The sequence below is a fragment of the Hippopotamus amphibius genome, chromosome 15 (assembly GCF_030028045.1).
Source record: "Hippopotamus amphibius kiboko isolate mHipAmp2 chromosome 15, mHipAmp2.hap2, whole genome shotgun sequence".
Classification (NCBI taxonomy): Eukaryota; Metazoa; Chordata; class Mammalia; order Artiodactyla; family Hippopotamidae; genus Hippopotamus; species Hippopotamus amphibius.
The window spans coordinates 62674788-62692188 of record NC_080200.1 but is presented as its reverse complement, the minus strand read 5'-3'; the positions used below and the strand labels follow the sequence as shown (position 1 = coordinate 62692188).

Below are 17401 nucleotides of genomic sequence, written 5' to 3'. Positions count from 1 at the left end.
CAAAAGAATGAAAGCTTCCACAAGAACTTTTGCTTCAGGAACAAAGTCTAACTAGTTATTAATAAAAATAGATCCAAAATAAGCTTTGTGTACTTCTTTTCAGGGGAGGCTGGTTTTCTTCTGAGCTTTAGACCCACTGTCAACCTGGAATAGGCCAGATTCATTGGGCAACTCAGAGTCCACAGAAACTCTGCCAGCCCGGCTCCTACCTGATGGCTTTAGGACCTACACGGCAGAGAGGATGGAGAAGTCAGGTGAGAGAATTGACCAATGAGCTGCTAGGAAAGGACCAGGAAGCTGAGCCCCAAGCCCACTGGACCACAACAGTGGAGGATGCTTCGCATGTGCATCTTAATTGTAAAAAGTTAGTCTGTTGTAACGTCAGAAACACAAGGACAGGATTTATAAGAAGGGGATGGACAGCTCTTCTGAAAGGTCTGTGTTTGCCTTCATCTTTCCCTCTCTTGGCCCTGTTCCATGGGATCAGATGAACTGCTCCCTGAGAGAGTAAAGCCCAGCCCAAATTGAAAGCAGCAGAGCCAATGAAGAAATCAATCCATCATCTGGACAAACCATGGAGCCTCATCCCCGCACACCGCAGCACAGCCAAACATGGCATGATGGCATCTCTTGCACAATCGTCAGCTGCTGCCAGGTAAACAGCCCTGCCCTATTTAAAACTTCTCAGGATTTTCCCAAAGCTTTCCAAAGAAAAGACTGTGCTCTTTCACCAACAACCCATCCCCTCCTAATTCCACCTCTACTCCTCCTACTGCCAAGGCTTCCCTTCAGCCCCTCCAGCCTAGCCATGGTCCTCCAAGTAAGCCTTGCACACTCATTTGCACGTCTGCTGGTGCCTCAGCCCCCACATCTGCCCCGCGTCTTCCCACTACCCAAGGTCAAGGCTGGCCTCCACGTTCTGCACACACGGTCGCCGCCTTCTCCAGCCACGGTGGCACATCCTTTTTGGGAAACCCCGATCTACCAATTACAGTGCCTGCTTCCTCATCAAAGGGTTTCATGGAAAGTCATATAACCTTCCAGGTTTCTAAGTTTTGACTTCTTTTTATTGTAAACAAGCTATGGGTTGAACATGCAGTTACAGCCCCAAGTGAATGCATTCCAGCATGCTGAATCGGCCTTCTGAATGAATCAGAAATCACACAGCCAACGTTCTATTCAGCACCTAAAACTCAGCCATCCCTTGCCACAGAGCAAGCATCACTGTCAGGTGCTTTATTTAGACCCTTGGCACACAGGAGACAGGAAGTAAGTCAACAACTCACTGAATTTGAGAGGTGGAAGGGGCAGTTGAAATCACCTCGTCTCTCTCGTCCCTTTGCAGCAGAGAAAATGAAGGATTAGATGGATTGAATGGATCTTACAGGTTAAGGTAAGATCAAGTGCACAGGGGCAGGCCATGTCAAAACAGGAGCAAAACTGTCTAGCCCTTTGCACGGCACTCTCAGCCTTCCTCCTCATACTGCTAAAAACACACACTTCGGGCCACAAGTTCAAACAATCTGAATCATCCCCAGAAATGTAGTCCTTTCTCCAGAGTAAAGTTTAAGGGATGAACCCATGCCCTGGAAACAGGAGGCATCTTTAATCCAGCCAGTCATATTGAAGGATGCCACCTGCAGGTAAGGGACAGCCCTCCAACACAGTGGGGCAAAGATGAAGAGGACACATTGTGGGCACATCCAGCTGACAGGTATGAGTAGTCAAGCAAGTAAAAATCCATCTTTCAATGATTACCAAATTATCCTAGGAGTAGGAGTAAAGTCCTAAGGAACATAGAAAAGGGAGGAATCCTTCTGGAGGAAGAAGACAAAAGCTGTGGCCTCTGAAGGGGTTCAAGTTCAAGTGTTCCAAGACGGCGGAATAAAGGTCCAGGAGCATCCAAGCCCACAGTGTGTATTCAGGGCTGGAAGGAACGCGTTGAGTGAATCTGAGCTCGTTGCTAGCAGTAACATCAGACATTCTAGGTACTAAGCAGGAAACAGCATTAGATGAAGAATCAATAAAACAATAAACTGAAGTTAATGCACAGTGTTCAAGTAAATAGATTCTTCTAACCTTTTTCAAAAGCAATAACTGAACATTTTATTCTTTGGGAAATAAAGCAAAATTAAAGTTTTCTTGTTATCGTGTTGCGTCTATAAGCGAAATTAGGATGTTCACCAGACATACGGCATCTTCACTTTTTAGGTACATTTTTGTAAAAATTGGATCCTATTTATATTATTTTTAACTCATGTACTGCGAAAGCCAAATTCCAGCCAAAAGAGGTTTAACACAAACGAATTAGTGCAACAGTTTTAGGAACATCTTAATACAAACACTGACCACCCTCAAGAACAGAAGCACTGCTGGGTACCATCTTCAGGTAACCGAAGACGAAACTGGCTTTGTTACTCACAGGTTTTCATCATATCTGAACGAAGATGAGATAGGATTTTATGGCTATGTAAAATGACCTCATGGTATAAAATGGGAAAAAGCAAACATTAAACTATTTTATACATTTCAATAATGGTTCGGCTCCAGTGACCTTATTTTATATCTCTCTTCAAAGGAAATTGTTATTACACTTTTGCCTTTTTCCCCTTGTTTAGCTCCAGATCACCTGGAGGGACCATAAAAATAAATGAAGTCCATTAGATAAAATTATTATTTACACAAAGGCAATATTAATTTTATCTGTCAGCAGGTTTTAAAACTAAGTGAAAGTTCATTCAGTCTACTTCTGTGCTAGCTAACCCAACGGGAACCCTTTCTAAGAAGGAAAGAAATAAAAACCTTAAATAACGGGTCCTTCAGGGCAACATAACTATATCGACAATTTCTAAGGGATTTATCCAGAGACGTTTCCTCAAGGCAGGAAACTCATATGGACAGAACAAAATAATCACGTTATAAATGACTCTTATAGTGTAACAATTACTCTTCATAGCTCCAGTTCTTTTTTGGGTAAGATAAGCACGAGGTGGAGTGCCACTTTGTCTCTTGTCAACTAGAAGGCGTGATGTCTATGATGACCTGCAAAAGCATGCAACCCTGGCAGGAAGATAAGAATGTTCTCCAATGTCTCTGCTCTGGTCAGCATCACTGGTCACCTTCTGATTGCCAACTCTGGTGAGCAGATGGGCATCTGTTACCATGGCATCTGTGCCTGTGACCTCTCCTCTTGAATATCTCCCAAAACCCTCTCCTCCCTGGTTTCCTTAATCCCCTAGTCTCCCCGTGTTCCTATGCATCCAGAACTCTTATTTCTCACTCTCTCCTTTAAATGAAGGTGCATCCCAGTCTCTCCCAAACGCTCTCAGTGGTCTGTCTCTTCAAACTCACGTGACTTTATATACTTCCTAAAAGTGGGTGACTTCCAAATCTGTAACCCTCTTCGAGACCTCTGTACACAATCCAGTTGCGTAAATCAAAAGAGACATCTTCAAGCAAAATAGCCATCATCACACAAACAAGCCAGAGGTACCTCATCCGAGGGCAACCTCGTTGTCTGTCTTTATCAACGTCTCCTTTGTACCCATTTCCTCTCATGGCTGCTCCTCTGTTTACGCTGACATCCAACTCATCATCCGAGGATTCACCCGCCATCTCCTCTCCTCCACCTTCCCAAAGCTCGTCAGTCATGTTGTCTCTGTGTTCTGACAATGCTCCCCGTACCCATATTTAGAATCAGGCCCCCTCCCCACCCTCACCAACCCTCTCTACTTCTCACCTCTACAATGTCGCCTGTTTTTTGACAGGTTTCCCTGCCTCTAGTTCCAATTCTTAAGCTTCATCTCTGAGTAGCCTTCTTTGACTTTTTCCCACTTCCCCCACCCCCAAGGGGACCCTGGACATCAGCACTCATTTCTATGATAGACTTTATCACCCTGAACTATAATTATCTGTGTATGTGCCTCATTCTAAAATAAGGCTGTGAAAATCTCAGCCTCTGGACAATACAGCCTCTTTGTAGTACACACAAAAAATTACCACCTGAGAAAGGAGTCAATGGAGAAAAACAAGGCAAACCCGCATCCACCTCTCTAACTTCTTATCAATATTTATGCTTCCATTAAAATGCAATTCTTGTTTCCTTTGCTTCTACGACTCTGCTAGTCATTGTCACAGATGTTTTATTCCTCTATTAAAATGCTCTTAACATCTGGTCCAAATACGAGGATTCCCATGGTTTTGAGAAATGTCCTTTCTAAATGTCATACTTTTCCGATTAATGGTCAAAGGGATGAAGGGATTACTATAGGCAGACCAGCTAAAAAGAGGAAGTCTCCTGGGTCTGGAGACATGAAAGCACATGGAAGATATAACTGAAGTGTGTGAACCCTGAGGGCTTTGGATAAGTCCTTCTGGTACATGTAATTCACTGGAGCCGCTTGAAAAATCAAAGGACAAAAAAAGGATGATATTACAATTCACAGCAAAAGTAAATTCATCAAATCCATTATTCTAGGGTGAAAAGACAAGTACCTTGAAATCGTTTCAGATAAACTTACAGAAAATAGCCTACTGATACGCTTGGGAAAACTAGAATAGTTAGTGAAAAGGTCTCCGATTTGTGTTTTCAGATTTCAGCTGGGAATGGTCCCTGTGAGTGATATCTGATGAAACCTGTTAGGCTCAAGGGACCAACGTGTCAAAGCTGATTCATTTCGGTTCAAATCTGTCGCACTCTTTGGTCTAAGGACAAAAAAAGACACACCTCAAGAGCACTAATTACAATTTTAGGGTCCATGTATTAAAAACAAGGATAAGAAATCCTTACAAAAATTAAAAATAACTACAGTCAGTAATATAGTATTGCATATCTGAAATTTGCTAAGAGAGTGAATCTTATAAGTTCTCACCACAAGAAAAAAATACTGAGACGTATCATATACAAATCAAACACTTCACTAATCAGAGAACAGTAAAATATGGGGGGGGGTGAATCCTCGGATTATGAGTTGGATGTCAGAGTAAACACTGCAGAGAAGGTTATGTGGTTACGCACAGCATTAATACATCCCTTGTGCTCCTGAAATAAGCCTGTAAAATATTAGCATTCTTTCCTAGTCTACAGATGTGGAGACTCAAGGAGGTCCCACAGATAAATGGAAGAGCTCACAATTCTAACAGGTACATCCCTGGCCCCAAATCCATGGTCATCTTGCTGCACTGAAGATAGCGTCTCTGTGTACACCTCATTTCTGCAATTATCATTTATTGACTAGGAACCGGGAGCCCTGCTAGACACATCTGGCTAAAAAGAATTAGCAGGGGCTCTATTTCTACAAACGGACTTCTGGTTGGGCCTGAATATGTGTCTTCTCGGGGACAGAAATTTCGCTAAGTGACTGGCAGCATCATTCACCCATCCTGGAGCCAGAGACCTCACTGATCATCAGGCCAATGATGAACGTGCACCAGCCTGTGCGCAACTATGAGATGGCCTTAGTATCTTGTGTCACCCTCTGCCCACCATCTACGCATCCTCCTGGGGGCCCAAGATGTGGAACTGCAACCATTAAGCTGGTGAATATAAATGTATATCTCAGCTCCAACCTGACCCTGAAACTGCAACTTCCATCCTCGCTTCACTTCTACCTGAGTGCAAAGAATTACCTCCAACCAAACATGGACCTGACAAACCCTTAGCAGCCCCTCTTCCCCAAATCTGCTTCCTGCTTGAGTCCTCCCCATCACAGCTTAGAGTCACTTTGGTTTCTCTAACTTCCCCACCTGACACTCTACACCATCAGTAAACCCGGTCCTACGGATTACATACCTGGCCCCCTTTCACCTCCATGGCTGCAGTCCCATGTGAAGCCACTTCCTCTCTCACCTGGACTCAGCAGAAGCCTCTCTAGTCTGGGTCTTGGGGCTTTTCACACTTGCCTCCCCCTACCCGAAGTCTATTATCTACATTGCAAGCAGAGTAATCTTTATAAAGAGCCTAAAAAAGGCAAAGTCATAGAAACAGAGTAGAACTGGCTGCCAGGGGCTGGGGAGTGGAAGAAATGGGGACATGTTGACCAAGGGGTATGAAGGTTCCGTTAAGCAGGATGGAAATGTTCTAGAGATCTAATGGGACAGCATTGTGACTATTGTTAATAATACCGCATTGTGTGCTTGAAATGTGATGAGAGCGTAGATCTTAAATGTCCTCGCAGCACACACACACACACACACAGGTAACTAGGTGAGGTGACAGATGTGTTTATTAGTTGGGTTGTGATAATCACTTACAATGTGTGTATATATATCAAAACATCACATTGCAGTTTATGCTAATGATATGGTATGCTTATATGATTTCCTAATAGTGGAGCACCTTTGCATTACAAGCCCAAACATAACTAAATCAAGGCAGAGTTGTTACTTTATTACAACTGATTAATTCACTTCACTAGGATCTTAAGTCAGTTGTGATTGTATATTACCTTTTTTAGGTTTTGTTATCAAAGTTACATAAGTTTCATAAAATTGTTTAGATAATGTTCCAATAAAATTTTCACCTTATTTGCTCTTTTAAAAAAAACATGTGCTGTACACTATAAATATATGCAATTTTTATTTCTCAACTGTACCTCAATAAAGCTGGAAAAAAAGAATCAACTATAATAAAATATCTGTATTTTTTAAAGGATGGGCCCCACCCACTTCTGTACCTTCCCCAGCGCTCCCATGCACCATACTGGGGACATACACACACACACACACACACACACACACACACACACACACACACATATTCATCTCTCTGGTATTTTCACCCACCACGCTCATCACCTTTCAGATGCCACTTGCTGGTCCTCAGGCCCAGAGATCATTTCTCTAGGTCCTTTCAAGGGGCCTCCTTCTCTTTACCCAGGTGTCCCTTAATGTCACCTCCTCAAAAAAGCCTCCCCAACCAGACCAGCTGAAGCACGGCCTCTTCCTCTCTACCACATTCTGCTACCTTCTCTTCTTCAAGTCACCTAAAACTATGTGAAATCACTCACGGGATGTTATCTGTTTATGGCCTGTTTGACTCACTAGAATATGAGAACTGGAGGACTAAGCCTGGGTCTTGCTCACTGGATGTCCCCAGGGCCCAGAAGAGAGTATGATATTAAATACTATTGACTGGCCAACTAGTTCCTGGAGGGGATAGAATCCACGACAGCCTCCATCTAAGTGATGGAAAAAAATCACCGTAAAGGCCTGGATGCTTTCTGACGGTGCAACTGAGTCGTGCTTACGGCCAGTTTCAGGAGCGTCTCTATGGAAAACTACACGTTTCCCTCACAAGGAATCGGTCTATGAGGTGAGATTTCAGGAGAACGAGGAAGTCAAGGAAGACCATGAATTAGCTGCCGCAAAAGCACCGAATGATTAGCACGTCATGCGATGCCGGGACAGGCAGACGTGCTGTGAGCATATGGTGTTTAATTCTTCAGTTCATTAGCCTGAAATGTGGAAAGGTCACTGAGGACATTACAATGAAGGTCTCCATGGTTTAAAGTAATCCCCAAGCGTTTTAAAGTCTGCCTTTCAAAATATTACATGGTGGATATGTTAATGGAAACACAAAAAGAACGATTCCTGAATACAAGTCCAGGAAAAGCAATGACAGATTGCACCAATTTGGCAAGCTGTTCCTTAACAGTGAAGGGGCTAACCACAGCTGCAGGATGCCCGCTTGCTGGCTTTTGCCTTGTGAAAAGTTAAGGACTATCTCTGGTACCCTCAGCCTGCAACGTCCCGGTGCCCCACCCTGCCCACTACCGCTAATTTGGGAGAGGCAGCGTCACACAGATGCTGAGAACACACGCTCTGGAGCCAAGCCGCCTGGGTTCCACTCAGCTCCTGCAATAACCTTATGCCTCAGGTTCCATCATCTGTCAGATTAAACCCATGGCTTAAGATTATATGAGTTAATTTGAAAGAACATAGAAAACTCCCTAGCAATTAGCAAGCACTAAAGACGTTTTGATAAACAAATAAGGGCTATTTTAAAAACCCTTCTCAAATCTTGTAGGAAAAAAAAACTCTAACCACTAAATTAGTGTCTTCCTACAAAGAGACGATAAAATCAGTTCACTGTTTAAAAAGAGCTGTGATGGTGGGCGGCCTCAGCCTTAGGAAAATTCCACATCTCCCCAGGAAGCATGTAAAAGAACATCCACAGCAGCATTTTTCATAATAGCAAAGAACTAGAAATAATACAGGTGTCCGCTGAGAGAATGGAAAATTTTCTAGTATATTATATCATGGGGAAAATGGATGGACACCAGCTACATACAGCATAAACAGATATTAGAAACATCACAGTGAGAAAAAAAGTCGAGAACAGTATATAATATATCATTATTTATTGCAAATATACAAAGCAGCAAAACTAAACAACAACTTGAATTTGTTAAAACTATATTTAAACACAGCATTGTAAATCAATTATACTTCAATTTTAAAAAGATAAAATTCACGGACACGTTTTAAGATGATTTAAAAATGTAACAAATGAAACATAAAAAATATATTTAAAAAGCAAGGAAATGTAAACAGAAACTTCACAGTCGTGGTAGCATGAAAATGAGTAAATATTGAATGAACAAGAGAGGTATTTCAGCACTTCATCACCTCCCCATGATCAAACCACTTAAATCAATCAGCCTCTCTAATCCTCTTCAGGTTCCCCACATTCCCACTTCCACCCTTCTGCCTGGAACACACTCTTCTATGTCTATATTAGAACCTCACGCCTCCTCTGAGGTCCAGATCAAACACCAGTTCCCCTAGTCCCATGACCACTTCCCCAGCGAGAAGCAAGGGCCCCTCCACTGAGCCTCCTTGGGATACAACTGTCTCCACAGCCTTCAGCTGACACTGTCCTATAGTCCGGCTTCTTCTTCTTCTTCCACCTGTGACAAGGCATCCCTGCTGTATGGGAGGACCACACAGCAGAGCCTGTGCCCCACTCACCACTGGAGCCCCTCAAAGCCCACCAGATTTTTTCTGTACATAGAAAATACCTAATATTTGTTGAATGAATGGATCAACCAACCACTTACAAATAGTGGAAAGAAGTGTCCAGCTAATATAGGAAGAGGCTGGAGAACATGGGAATCATGGAAATGAACCGGAAATAAAAAGATTACATTTGGGGCAGAGAAACAGAATAAAGTCTCAGGGTAGGATTTACTGAAAATGGGGTAGTAAACACATTCATCTGCATGAAATTTAAAGACCAAAGTTATAAGCAATGAAATCAAATAAATCTTGGCACATTCATACTATTAAATAGTATACAGCTTATAAAACCAATGTAGTAAAACTCTATGCACGGATGTAAAAATCCAATAATGATGCTGAGTGAGAAAAATAAAGTGTACACATTTATCTATAGAGAGAGAAAAGAGAGAGAAAGAAAGAGAAGGGTCCCATTTTTGACTGCAATAAACCAGATGATTTTTATGTTTATATGTTTGTAGGTGAAAAAAACTTGCGGTTACTCCTAGGCAGTGGGGGAGTAAATGTGTTATATTCTTCTGCAGTGTTTGAATTTTCAGAAAGCATTGATTTAGTTTGTAATTTAAAGTGAGTAAAAATATTTAGGTTTCATGTACCTGAACAGGGTGAGATTAGTTTTCTGGATTAACTAATGAGACTGCAGCCCTAATGCTCATCTTTAGATTCAACTCAGGTTGACTCACTGGTTATAAGGGATAGAAAATGATGGGAGAACAGGAGCTAAGGGCAGGACAGAAAGCAGGGCAAGTTGAAAGAGGGGATGGTTAGAAGGTAGAAATGTTGACAGAGCAGAAGCCAACTTCCCATAAGGATTCTCCAGACAGAACAGGAAATTCCTATTATTCTCATTTAAAGTCGGGTGAACAACACTTATGATGAAAATACATGACTTGCAGGTGTAAACTAGGAGTCGGTGATAGACATTTCTACAAGTGGGGCCTCTTTAACTCCTTTATTTACTACACTCATTTCACCTAGGGAAAAAGGGAAATCTTCACTCTAAATAAGAAAATGGGATTGGTTTTACCAGCCTAGAGAGATAAACTGTAATATGCAAAGCCCTCTGCTTATCCAGAGAGGAAATGACAAGGCACCCAGGCTTTGACAAACACTTTCCATCCTGACATGGCCATCCTGCGTTTTTGTCCTCAGAGTTGCCCCTTTAGCTTGGTAAATAGCACATACTGTGAAATCCGTACAGGGAAGTGAGCTCACGTGTTTGCTTTGTCGATTAAAGGCCTGGATGGAAGTGATGTAGCTTTTCCAATACCATATGTAAGAGGCAAAATGTTATGGTTAATCTGGGTATTCTGCAAGATTCGTGCGGTTCTCTCTGATTAGAACCACGAGAAGCAGCGCCTTACCCCCAGAGGTAAGATTGGGGGTGCATGGGCCTGTGCGTTCACTCACAAACACTTCATTCTGGAAAGTCCGATGTTTCCCAAGCACAAAACTTGCTGTTTGAGGACACCCCCTTGCAGCAGAGACTGCTCTATCTAGTTGGTAACTAATGTCACGAATCACAATAAATCGGCAAGTTACAGAAGAAAGCTATGTATTTAAGAAGTTCAAAAGCAAAGCTTGTTTCCACCTTGTAGAATCAGGTATTGCTTTAACGACCGCTATTTTTGAAATTCGAATAACGAGGCACTTGGCGGTGACTATTGGCTACTTGAAAAACTCAGGTTTTTTTGCCTTTGATACACATACACACACTCACGCACAGACACTCACACCAACACACACGAACACACACACACACTCACACCAACACACACACAGAGAAAATTTTTAAAGGGCTTAAAAGTATTCATACACTTCACCGTGGTGGTTTCATCTCTAGGACGTTCTCCGAAGGAATTCTTCAGATAAATCAACAGAGACTTACTTTGAAATATATTCCTTCTCGTCTGATTATTTTGTGCTACAACCATGATTTGCAAGCTTCTGTTTAGAGAAAGGGAAACGGTTCTATACAAATAAAGAAGATCAGGAAGATCTGCTCTGTTTTTAAGAGAAAAACAGTAAGAGAAATTTCCGTTTCTCTTAAATTTTCTCTTAAAATTTCTCTATTTTTAAGAGAAATTTTAAGGATATGAGAAATACTCAAGATACAACATTAAATGTATGAGCAGGAGACTAAACTCTGTGCCTGGCATATAAACAAGTGCGCACGTGCACACAGGGCCCACCCACAAACACATGCTCACGTGCATGGACACACACAGACATTCTCATACTGAAACGTAAACAGACAAACGCTGGGAGCCTGGGCGCTGAGTCGGACTAAATTGGATGCAAATTCCAGTTCCGTCCCTTGCTGGTTGCATGGCCTCTATTTCCCTCTTCAAGTGGGGATAACCTTTGAGGATTTAATTTTTTAGTCAATGTGAAACACTTAGAACAATGCCAGCCCCGCGGTAAGTGCTCAATAATTGTTAGACACCACAACGTGGATCTGAACTGTTACAACGAACATCTGGAGGAAAATACACCCGATCGTTAGAATGGTCTGCGATGTGTGGTTCTGCATAGTTTTCTGGTACTTTTGGGGGTGGTTGTGCGAGTTTACCGCAGATGGGCATGTGTAATTATTATCATCAGAGGACGTGTTTATGTATTCTTTTACTGAGAAAATGTTACAGAGAAGAATCAAGATGAGATGGGGATGGCAATCCCCTCTCTGACTCATTTCCATCACCAGAGGACAGAAGTAGCCCTATCCAATAAGTCCAGGATTTGTTACATGTGTCATGCTTGAAGATGCTAGCAAGAACAGGGAAGATGGTTTCAAAAACAACCTTCAATTATTTTTAAAAGGACCAGATTCTTGTAGCTCATCAGAGGTAGGTCGCCATCAGAAAACAGCTCCCTAACTCAGGAGCACCTACTGCATCTGAGTGGTCCTCTTCTCAGAGAAGAGCTGATCAGTGCTATAAGCTTCAGAGAAAAATGCAGCAGAACAAGATGACACACCCAACGTCTCTGGAGGAAATTCCGCACAGCCGAAGATTTTGCTCACAGTAGGAAACCAGAATTTAAATTAGATTTGTTACCTAAGCAGCACAATGACCCAAGATCCGCTGGCTGAAGCCAACACAGAAAAAAAAAAAAAAAAATCAAGAAAAACAGGATAATGTTCTGAAGCCTAGAAAAACTATGACAGTGGCGTGGCATCAAATGAAGGACGTTTGCAGGAGTCATCCATAACTTCCTAAATGGAAGTCAGAGCTAAAGTGTTTAAAAGCACATCGCTGGAGTCTTCATTTATCTTGTGGGTTTCTCCCACACACACCATAAAGATAGAAGATAAAATACAATGAGATCATAACCCTTCAAAAGCTTAGTTTATTGTCCAATATTTTTCTCTAGTGGTTAATGGTGATTCTCAGAGATTAGAACAGAAGAGGTTACAGGAAGAGGCAAGAGTGCAGGCACACAGAGAAAACAATTTCCTAGCAGATGAGAGCCACAGTCGAGTAGCCCGGTGTGACTTAGGACACCGAAGAGCTGCAGTCCAGGTGTGCCAGGCACCAACCCCTTCAGCCTCCAGGTGAGAAGTCTCCACCACTTACCAAATCTACCCACACGATATTACCATTTTCTGCATGCAGTGACAAGAATTACTTTGGAAAAAGCTGTGAGAGCTTGAAAATCACAGACCCGAGCTCTCTCCAGTCAAGATGCTATGACTCAGAGAACTCAACCTTCTGGCTGCAGGTTATCGGCAAAATCTAGAAAGGACCAGAGCCAGAACTGGAATTCACATGTGTTTGACTCAAAAAACTGTGCCATCCCATGTCACCAACGGTACAATGATTGACTGCCTTAGGCAGATGGACAATTCTGCAGTCACAGTGTACCAGCCCCACTAGAGAAAGTCCCATATTTAAAAATGTATAAAGTGTGTGCTATATTTCAAATGTAAGACGGTACTAAACCATTTGTCTCTCTGTAAAAATGAATTCCAATGGTCCAAGGTATTCTAAGAAAGATATATGTACACAAAACATGTACATGAGTGGTGATAGCATAACGATGCATAACAATCCAAAAAAGAGGAAATAATGTGAAAGTCCACCAACTAATTAATGGTGATTGAAAAAAGAAAATGTGGAATGCCCTAGAATGGAATATTATTCAGCTAGGAAAAAGAATAGTGCTGATAGATTGTATCAACCTGGATGAACCTTGACAACATTATGCAAAGCGAGAGAAGCCAATCACAAAAGGCTGCATATTCTATGATTCCATTTATATGAAATTTCTAGAAGAGGCAAATCCATAGAAACACACTATATAGCAGTTGGAGGGAGCAAATGAGGACATATTGCTAATGGATACAGGTTTTCTTTTGGAGGTTATGAAAATATTCTAAAATTAAATGGTGGTGACTGCACAACTCTGAATATATGAAAAGTGCTGGTAAACTTTAAAAGGGTGAATTCTATGGGATGTGAATTATATATCAAGTAAAGCTATTATTAAAATAATTCCAAATTCCAACTCAGGCTACCATGTTCTTGTGATGATAAAACTAGGAGCAAAGAAAGAAGGTTTGTGTACAGCTGATTTCCAGGAGGGATCTTGGCGGATCTTTTCAGTTTGGGGGAGGAGGGCCTCCAGCAGTGCTGTTTTGGGGTGACAGCAATGGTGGGGACCCCATAAGTAAGGAGAGAGCTCTTCATATATGGAGATATTCATAGGCTGGGTTCCCCTTAGGCTGACATAAATCCGGGGATGGCTGGGGCAGAGGTGGTTGAACTACTGGTGAAAAAAAAGTAAAAGAGCCATACAAAAGCCAACATGCAACTGACGTTGTTACTCAATGGTTTAAGCCCAAAGCACATTTTTAGGTTGAAATGCACTAATTATCCAGATAGCTTGTTACCACATACATACCCATGAAACAACTGACTCTGCAATAAATTTAAGTATCCTTCACTATTTATAATGATGAATTACTTTATAACTTATATTATCCATCATAAGGAATTACCTCATCATTTATATTACTTATATTCTACTACTTAATACTCATATTGATGGAGACCTGGCTCCAAGCCCAAGAATTGACGTCCCCAACATGCCATGTGAACCCTTGGACAATCTCCCGAGACTATGCCCACACTTCCTCACCCAAACATATCTAATAGAAATTCCTATTCTTTTCCCAGTGTTTTTCCGATGTGAGAGCAATTATATCAGACAGCTAAGGAAAGGTCTTCCAGGACCGCATTTCTCATTCTCCAAAGAGGAGAGTAAGTGGAAGAATGAATGAGCATGAAGGTGGCTGGGTGGTGACTGTACCTTTGGTCCTCTTTTCAGCCTTTAAATATCAGTCTTCCCCCTCCCTCCACTGTCCCCACAGCCTGAGGCCATAGAGTATGCTGTGAACTGTCAAGTTACCATTTCAGATCACAAACGAGTAATGTTTTCCCCAAACCTATATAAATCTTTAGCCAGCATATCTTTACAAATCAATTCCTAGACCGCGGAGCAAGATTTCATCCAATGGGGATTTTCTGGGCAGGATTCTCATCACATGGGAGTCTTCCTGAGGAATTCCAAGGATGAGAACAAGTCCGGGGATGCTAGCTAAGCACGACACAGCCCTAACAAACAGCTGCCTCTTCTCCTGTCACCATTCCCTCCAGGGCAGTGTCTCTGAGCAGGCCAGCACGTTCTTCAGCATGCTCTGATAAATCAAACGCAAGCCTGTCCCAGTCCAAGAGGGCCCCACAGATGAATTGCTAGACAGTCCTCTGCACTGGTCTACAGCACGGAGAATCGTGTCCGTATTTGCTGTAACCATGTGCTTAAAACAATTAACTCTGCACACTCACAAACACACACGGGACTCAGATGTCTAAACCCTTTTCTCTTGGTCCACCCTTTCCACTGAATGTCAAAACCCATGAAGGAGGATCCAAAACACCCCCACATCTTATTATTCATAAAGTGATTTTGCCCGTGGGGGTGGGGGCTAATTGGTTCCCCGTAAACACACAGCCACAGAGCAACAAAGGACTTTGACAGCTTATCTAGTCTATCAACACCTCTCTGGAATGTTTAGAAGCAGCATGTTTCAACCTCGTCCTCAATCTCAGAAGAGATGCTACAGCTTTATCTCTAATTCCACTATGCCAATCCAATTATTCCACAAGTCTTCCCAAAGACTTTGCAATCAGACAGATGGGAGTTTGAATTCAGCCTATCTTCTAGCTTGAGAATTTTGGAAGAGTTTCCTAACCTTTGCCAACTCTCTTTCCTCCTCTAAATTACTAGGACCATCTAAGTGTCATGGTGTGTGTGAGGACCACATAAACTCATGCTTTTAATGCTCCCCACATGTCACCAGGCATGTACCAATGGTCCATGTTGAATGCCCTGCTCTCCCTGACCCAGCCAGTGTTCTGGTTGAATCACGACTGGCTTTTTCTCTTTTTCTTCCATCTATGCCCAACATGGATTAAATGCCTCTGTCTTGACCCTCTGCATTTGATCCTGTGGACAGTTCCTGAGCATGGCTGACAAGATGCAACACAATCTTACTCCAAACTCCTGTCTCACATCCCACCAGGTACCACGCACGATTCAGCATTCTTGAGACACAAGCAGGCTTATACTTGTACACCCCTTTCACTCTTTATGCTCAAAAGACCTTCTCCCAACTATGACTTTCCATCTACAAGTCCTCCTAACCTGTGAAGGCCCACCTCAGATGAATCTGCAAAGGCGTGGTTATCTACCCACTCTCATCCCCCATGAGAACTAGTTTTTCCTTTGACCTTGCACTCAAAACCAATTGCATATACCCTTCACCATTCCACTTACAAAGTGACATAATTCTTCATGGACTTGGTTGCCCCACCACAGCATCAGCCCATGGGTAGCAACAGTCTAATTAGTAGATTTTTTTAAATTACAATAGAGAACTTGGATAATAAATGTTATGGAGACACAGCGAATGTTTGGGAGACAAACGAGGACGTACAGGAGTGGCTGAGAAGCCCAGCTCCTCCGTCAGGCTTCCTAGGTTTCAGTCCCTGCACTGTACCTTGCTCACTGAGTGATTTTGGGCAAGTTACTTAACCTCTCTAAAACTCAACTGCCTCGTTATGAAACGAAGATATTAATTGTACTTTCCCCGTGGGTTGCTGTGAAGATTATGATATTGAATTCCTCGCATGCATCATCTCCCACTGACTGGCACGCAATGATTAACACACACCTGCTGTCACATTGTAATGAAAATTGGAACCCCTCATTTCAAGCCATCTCATGCTCTGTTGAAAAATGGGCCAATCTTCTTCACTGAGTATTCCTTGTTAGTGCTCAGAGGTTTAAGCCTTAGAAACAAACAACTTAATAAAACAGAAGAGGATGAGAGAAAAGAGAAACAGAAACTGTACACACACAGCTCTCCTCTTCTGCTACTGAAGCTGATCAGAAACACAGTAAAGGTGGTACATGGTGTTTACATCCAAGTTCTAAGATAGGGACAGTGTTCTACTGTGAATCATCTTTAGAAGATGTACATATGGCCCTTTGGTTAATTTCCTCATGCATGAAACCCAGGGTTATCATATATTTCCCCTCACCATGGTGATACATGTTTTCATTAGCTGCCTGCCACGAGGTTAAACTAAGCAGGACACATCAATGACTTTTTTTTTCCCTAATCAAAGCCATAAAGTCAAAGTCACTCTCATACATGTATGTGTGTATATACATATATACATATGTACATGGGAGAAAAACAGGACTCAAATTGCAGCTTGGGTACCCATAACTTTCTAATACCAGTGATTAATCTCTAAGACAAGGTAAACCATTTATAAGATTTAGTAGCTGCTCAAAGTTTCCAATGCTGTATCACTAGCTTCCTTATTTAATCAAATTATTTTGAAATGTATATTTGCAATGATGAGTGATTAAAGGCTCCTCTTATAAAGGATCATTCCAGTGTCCCATTGGCACATAATTTGAAGACAAATAATTTCCCCTTATAGGCACAAATCATGATTAGACTAACTTCTGATAGCCAGTTCTTGAGATCATACAATGGAAATTACCACAAATGAATGAACAAACACTAAAGCCTTCCAGGTGGACTGTCTCAGGTGATCTCCAAAGGTTAACTCATGTGAGGGGGATGCTGGCCTTTCAACCCTAAAACCAACAAGCAATGGGCTGTTTCACCATCTCCAGCTTGCCAACAGGTAGTAGATTCCAGAAGGGATTATCGGGCCACTCAAAGAAAGGGTGAATAGAAGGTAACCAGCTCTCAGGCATGTTCTCTCACTGATTTAATGAGAAGCCATGTGGTTTGGAAGCAACTTCTAGAGTTACAGAAAGCTAATCAAGATACTCATTATTT

The 17401-nt window shown here is 42.1% G+C and overlaps 1 protein-coding gene across 10 annotated transcripts in view; it reads right to left on the bottom strand.

The window, feature by feature from the left end:
* The window catches only part of SEMA5A (semaphorin 5A), a 482622-nt gene that overhangs the window by 318677 nt on the left and 146544 nt on the right, over positions 1-17401 (bottom strand). The gene's annotated exons all lie outside the window — the stretch shown is intronic.